Consider the following 7,231-nt stretch of genomic DNA (forward strand, 5'->3'; position numbering starts at 1 on the left):
TATGCATGAAATTACTTTTATATGATTTGAAGCTATACAGCAAGATGTTTTAAAACTACCTGTATCACTTAAGAAGGGGACAATCATCTTTCACTGCACTTCTTAATTATTTTTTTTTTTTTTTTTTAGTTTTTTTAGTTTTTTAATTTAGTTAATTTTCCACAGCACTGTCTGTTTGCACATGGTTAATAAGTCTGATGTTTTGGACATTTTGTGGGTATCTACTTATTTAAAGTAAAGGAAGATTTTGGTGACTGTTGTGCGGCCTAAATTTTTCCAAACTTTTCCTGTCAATTGACTAATGAAATATGTTGGTGCACAGTGCACTGCTAATGGACAGCTCAATGACTCCAAGATGTTCAGGTCCTTGTAAATCAATACCATATCATGAGTCCTTCATTACAGCTGTGCTTGGCAGCTTATATAAGATGTTTTTGATGGTGTGCTATTTTTGTTTTCCACCAGACATGTTGCTGCAATTGAAGGCCAAATATCCAGACCACTTTGGTCTTGTCTCTTCAAAGAACTTTTCCAGAAGCCTTGTGGTTTCTTCAGATAGTCTTGCAATCCTAAGCTGTGCACTCTCAAAAACGAAAACCGCTTTCCTCTTGCAACCCATCGCAAACCGTGCTTGTCTGGCTTTTAATCATATTGTAATGAACTTTAACATTCTCCATGCAAACGGAGGCCGTTAAAGTCTGAGATGTAGTTCATGGGTTTTTACTATTTCTCAAAGTATCGAATGATGTGCCCTTGCTAAGAAATCCACTTATGTGAAGATTGGCAACTGTCTTCGATGTTTCCTACTTGTGAAGAATGATTGTTTTCACATTGTTTGGAAAAAGCTTTGTAACTCTTCCCAGATTGATAAGCATCAACAAGTCCTGCTTTAATATATTTCTGCCAATATATTTTCTCCCTGACATAATGAAGTGCAGTTGACGGTCTGGTCTTGGCTTTTTGTTTAATTAAATCCTGTGTTTTTCTAAAAATAAGATGCCCACATCAGCATGCCGTAGAATCCCAATGCGACACCTTCTTTTTCTTTATACTTTTTTAATATTATATGACAAGTGACTTTTAAAGCAGCTGCAGTGACATACTGCTGTCACTAGATGGCAATCCTTGACTGATACCATTAATCATTGTGAAAAGATGTAAAACATAAAAAAAATTATATGTTTGGATGGTGAAGATCATGTACTTTTATTCAATTTCTAAGTATATAAACCCAACATATTTAATGCCTTGTCTCTGCAATTGTACAATGGAATACCCTCCAAATAAATGAATACTGTAAACTCATTACTATTTTGTAATATTTGCATTCCTTTATGTGTCAGATTTTTCTAGCATGGGGGATACTAAGCAAATAAAGCATTTCAACTCTTATTTTAACATGTGCTGTTCTTCATCCTGCAAAAATGTCTAGAGTGTAACAGTACAGGGTTGTCATTATTCAACTAAAATGTGTCTTTTACTTTTAAATTTCAATGACCTATACTGGAGCAAGGTCAGGATGGCAGGTAGGCTACTCCATGACTTGTATACTATTCAGCCATACCTCTGCAACAGTAGAAGCTTTAATTGATTTTGGTGAAAAAAATGTATGAATGTCTAAGCTTGTTCACAGTTTCGTAACATAAGCCGAGTATAATTAAAGAAGGTTTCTTTTTTGTTAATCCCCCTCAACTGCGGACCAGCTTCTCCTTTCATATTAAACCTTACCTCCTGTGGACATTTTCAAAACTTGTTTCAAGACTCATTTTACTCTTTTGTAAAATGTGTCTTTTGTAAAAGGTTGTAACTAAAGTTGACTTGACTAGACATGTGCTGATTTAAAATCTCCATGCAAAGCATTGCACTGTGGATTGTGTTGCTGCACAGATATTCTGTGTATTTAAAAGTCACCAATGAATTTCTTCAGGTTTGAGTTTATTAATATACAGAAAAATGTGCTCCTCTTGCACTACTGTGCTGAGTAGCTTTTAGCAATAGCTTACCAGTAAAGAAAGCTTCTATGTACAACAAGCGACACTGCTAAATACTGCAGGTAAGGCATGTACACAGTCCTATTTAGACAAAGAAATCAATACCCTTATCAAATACTTAGCTAGAGTCAAGCCCTTGGACGGCTCAACTACGTATTCATATATAAGGGAAGGCTGAAATGAAAAACAAAAAAGCAGCTGAACTTGTTATGTACATTAACCAAACGGTACATTTATTCATTCTGGCTAAAATGACCAATAATTACTGATATGTAAAGCTGCACATGCAGTGTAAAAATAACCTAATTAAAAATCATGTAAAAAGAACATTTTTACTCCAGTCCAGGATCCATTTCAATCTATTTTTGCCTTCGACTCCTATTTTTGCTTTTCATGACAAAATCAAGTTGAACACGTAGAGGTCTGAAGCTGTAAGTGAGCTGAAGCACGTTACCTGTTTGTAAAGCTGGACTTAACATCCCAACCTTTAATCTGTCAGCTAAATTATATTCCAGTCAGAGGCTTAGTGCAATGTGGAAGTCAGAAAAGAGAAAGCAGCATTTCCAACACATCATGGTTTCTTGAAGATGACTCACACCGAAACCATTTTTATTTGAGATGCATCATTGCTCCACCAAGGTGAGTGCGAGGCAGGGGGGCAGAGCTGTATGTCTGCTTGTTTGTCACCATGAAACTTTTTTAAGAGATGGAACATTAAAACCCATTAAATTGGGATTTGGCATTTCTTTAAAACTGAAATAGGGCATCAGCCTCCCTGACTGTCCTTCTTATTGATGTGTTTACTGTAAAAGTAAGATCCAAGATTTGCCATGCTGGACTTATACTGGTTTTAAACAAGAACTGTGCAAACCTCTTTGTCAGTTGTAACTGTAGTTTTAAAGAGATCATAATTCGGATGAGTTTTGACAACCACTTTAGTCGAGTCAGTGGCTGGGCTTCGTTTTGCACACAGTGCAGCACAAACTTCAGATTTAACAGCTTTTGACAAAGAGTTCTACTCTTGATCAAGCCCTTGCAAAGTCATGGCTCTCAGAAATGTCTCACTAAGCACTCTGTCACAACATTTACTGCAGCACTGTTTTAGACACAATCTTTGGTTTATTTTAATATGTTGAAGTCAAGTAAATGTATTTTATTAAATGATAATTTTGTGTGACGCATTGTGACACTAAGAGGAGTTTTCCTCACTGCAAATAAAATTCTCCCATGTGACTTTTAGGACACTGCTCTGGAGGGTTTCTTCTTATCCCACAACACCCCTTTATTGCAGTTATTGCTTTTCTTTAATTTTTTCCTCAAGATGGAAATCCAGTATCTGAATCTTGGTTAATTTGCTGCTAGCATTATATTCTAATAATGATTAAAAAAAATGCACGTGCCTGGATTGGAAATGACATTTAGATTTATTCTCTAATTAACATAAATGGGTCAGGATTTAAGGCAAGAAATGCCAAAGGCTGGTGCTATGCTGCTTACTTATGCATGTGTGGCACACAACACATGAATAAATGATGGAATAAGCATGTGCAACATCATCAGCAGAATACGGGATAATAGAATATCAGAGGAACCAGAACAGTGGTTAAAGAGATCAGGTGAGCAATCTAAAAGTGGTAAGTTGATAGAAAAGATTTTTTAATTTACAACATAATAATTTGACAACATAAGTGAGAACACACATAACACTTCCATGTCTTGCTTGTAGCAGCAATGACGGAGATGTGACATATTTTATGACTACAAAAGCAGAAACTGAGCACAGCATCAATTCAACTTGCATTCTCAATCATAGAGGCCATTGTCCATGGTGACAACCTGTCTGGTCCTGAAGGGCATCATGTCCTCTTTGCTTTGGGATGACTTGCAGTGATTGCCGGGCATGCAAGCACTGTTTCATGCTAACTGGTAACAATTAGTTGAACAGTGGCCCAGAGCTTAAGTCATCACCTAAAATGAAAGTGTTGAAGAGAAAAGGTTATGAACTTCCATGTTAACATTTGAAAAAGCATCTTCTTTTACTGTGGGCAAATGAGTCAGTATGAGTCATAAAGGTTTTGTTTTCTGTGGCCTCTTTCTCAGGACCCCTGCTTGCATAACTAGTCTGCAGCTGAAGAATTTAGACAAATACTTTCACAAGCTTAATTTTCTTCAAGCTTGCCATATCGGTTGTGCTTCATTCGTTTGACTGTGTTAAACAATAAATAGTTTTACTCTCCTTGTTAGCCCTCTTCTGTGAAACATGCATGGTCTCCCCCCCCCGCGGTCCTGCAGCATCCTCCCTGGTTGGATAATCCAAACAGATGTGGACTTCCCTCAACGTCCCCTCCCCACCCATCAGCCCTGTGCCCCCTCTCACATCAATTAATCTGAGCCATGCCTGTGAAAGCAGAGTACCATCTGCTCAGCTCAAGCGCTCTTTGAGATGGACAGACTTCCACATCTGGATCCCTGCTGGCCCCTCCCCTTTCCTCCTTTTCATCCCCTGTTTAAACTGTCTATCACTCACACAGAGTGCAACAAGGATTTAAAAGCTTATCAGGCTTTATAGTCTTAATATATGACTGTCACAATCATGGATGGGGGCCACTGATGTCAAGTCAAATTTTAAATTAAACGTTTTCTATTATATATTGCAAATTTATAACATTCACACAACTGTCCTTCTATCTTAATGTGATTTGAACAATTTAAAGCTATTTCTTTCTGTAAAGCCTAAAAAAAAATTCCAACATGATTTAATTATAGTGAAGTTAATGAATGGTACACACAAATATTTACATTGATATGAGATGATCACTGCTGTCATAAATTCATATTGTTTGATTTTGCTGATTTGCTGTTTTTGATATTTCATATATATATATATATATATATATATATATATATATATATATATATATATATATATATATATATATATATATATATATATATAATATAAAATTCTGTTGAAGCATGGTTGAAAAGCAATGTCTGACTTTTATTGGTTACGGTTTTTGTTTTTTGTTTTTTTTTATTACTTTTGTCAAATTCAAGTTATTTCCGTGACCATTGTGAGTTTTCTTTTATTGACCGAAGGCCACTAACAATTTTGTCCACGTCTTTATAATGTCAATTATTGAAAGACTATTATTGAAAGGTAATTTCTTTGTTTTATACCTTTCACTTGCAAAAGCTAATATTAGGCTTGCCATATTCAAAAATGAGAAAATGAATCACTTTAAAAAGATAAACAACAGTAACATTTGCGACATTGTATTTTAACACATCTGTTTCTTGATAATGTCATTTTCACAAACAAATCATTGGCTAAGTTAGTACCAGGTGCCATGTTCAATATGTACCAAATTATCACTGAAATCATGATACATAAACAGGCTTTTGCAGACTTTTTCAGTCAATGATAAAAGCTGAGGCTGCAGGTCCATTTTGAATAGTAAATAGACGTAGTATAGATGTGATATAGACTTTTGAATGAAAACATTTATAACTTTGATCTGCAAAAACGTTGAAAGTAAATCAAGATCTTTGATGACAAACCAATGTAATAAATTTAATAAAAACCTACTACACCGTGAATACAACTCTCACTGGTGCATTTTTTTTTTTTTTTTAATCCTTTCTAATAATCTTCCGGGAAATGTTCTTATGATATGATTTTAACTTAACTATCGAAATGTAAGTGTCTCACTTCAGGACCTTGACTATGTTTTTCTTTGTCAGATAAATAAACATCCAAATAACACAATTATAAGATACTGATGGCTGTTTCGGGGGAGTGATTTATTTGTTTCATGTACAAGGAGCCAATTGATTGTACACTGCTTTGACACTGTTGAGGATATACTGGCAGAGAGGCTATTAAGTCAGATATTGATTAAGCCATTCATCTGCATCATCCCCTCCAGACACACACTAAAGACACATTTATACAGCCTGATTGAGCTTGTTGACTTCATTGTCTTTGGCTGCCACCTGCATGGCTCTTGGTGTCTGTGTTAATTGTAAAGCACATGGATGATGTGAAGGGGATGGATAAAGGATCAGCATTTTGTTGCTTTGTTTTATCCATCAGCAACTATTGCGTGGAAGATGACTTAAAAAGCTGAATAGCCTTGTTGATTGAGTATGGAAAATGCTACAGACTATGTTTGAGCAGTTTCATAGCAGATGCTGTGAGCGTGTGTAAACAGAGAAGATGTGAAGGTTGCATACATTTTTTTTTTCACCACTGGATTTTTATTTTTTTTACATTTTTTTATAGTTCAGTTTCATCTGTTAAGAATTGCAGCATAATGATGGATGGCAAACTACTCTCCAGGATCACCATTTAATTTAAGATGATCTTTATACTTAAGTGTTATATAATGTAGCTCTGATTGCAACCCCATATGAAGTGAAGCATCATCATTGCATTAATATGTCTCATATAAGAAAAGTACTGCATTAAAAGTATGACAGATGAGTCACTGAAGACACATTCAGATTGTCATGGACATTAATTTAAATTCATTACTTCCCGCACTGTTTCTTGGTGCTATCATTCCATATGTGCTGTCACCAGTGATGCTTCATACATACATAGTTTTTTTTCTAAGAGCTTGATGAATGTGTTACATTTTGACCTCATTAGGTCCTGAGTGAGTCACCATACAAGCAATGTTAAGATCCATTTCCCCCTGCCACACGGTTCTACCAGTGTACGCCTCACTCATTCATCTTTAATGGGTTAGCTGCGTTGGATTAATTTCTCCATTTCAACACATCAGTAAGGATGATATCACCCCCCACTGGGTGATCACAGTAAACGCTCTTTCTGTCATGTACTTAGTGTATGTTAAAAAGCAGAGGTTTTAATTTATTGCCTTGAACCTTCAGACTGACAAATATCAGTCGTTCACATAACTTTCCAACAGGTCCTTGTTAAAAAGAACTTAACAGAACATAAAGTAAGTTTTAGACGTTCTAAAAAGAAAATAAATCTGAGATAATGAATAAAGGAGCAAAATTACTGTTGCTTTTGTTGAGTTTACTCCCTTCCTCTGATGCAAGGTTAAAAGAGTCTTGCAGTGCTCAGCTAATATCAGTTTCTATGTTGATTGTTATGTCTGATATAACCCTCTTTGGCCATAGTAGCACGAAGCAGACATGGGATGTACCCCATAGTGATACCTAATGAAACATTGTGTGTAACAAAACAGGTAAGTCTAATTCTTTTG

The sequence above is a fragment of the Telmatherina bonti genome (genome assembly GCF_933228915.1).
Source record: "Telmatherina bonti genome assembly, chromosome: 6".
Classification (NCBI taxonomy): domain Eukaryota; kingdom Metazoa; phylum Chordata; class Actinopteri; order Atheriniformes; family Telmatherinidae; genus Telmatherina; species Telmatherina bonti.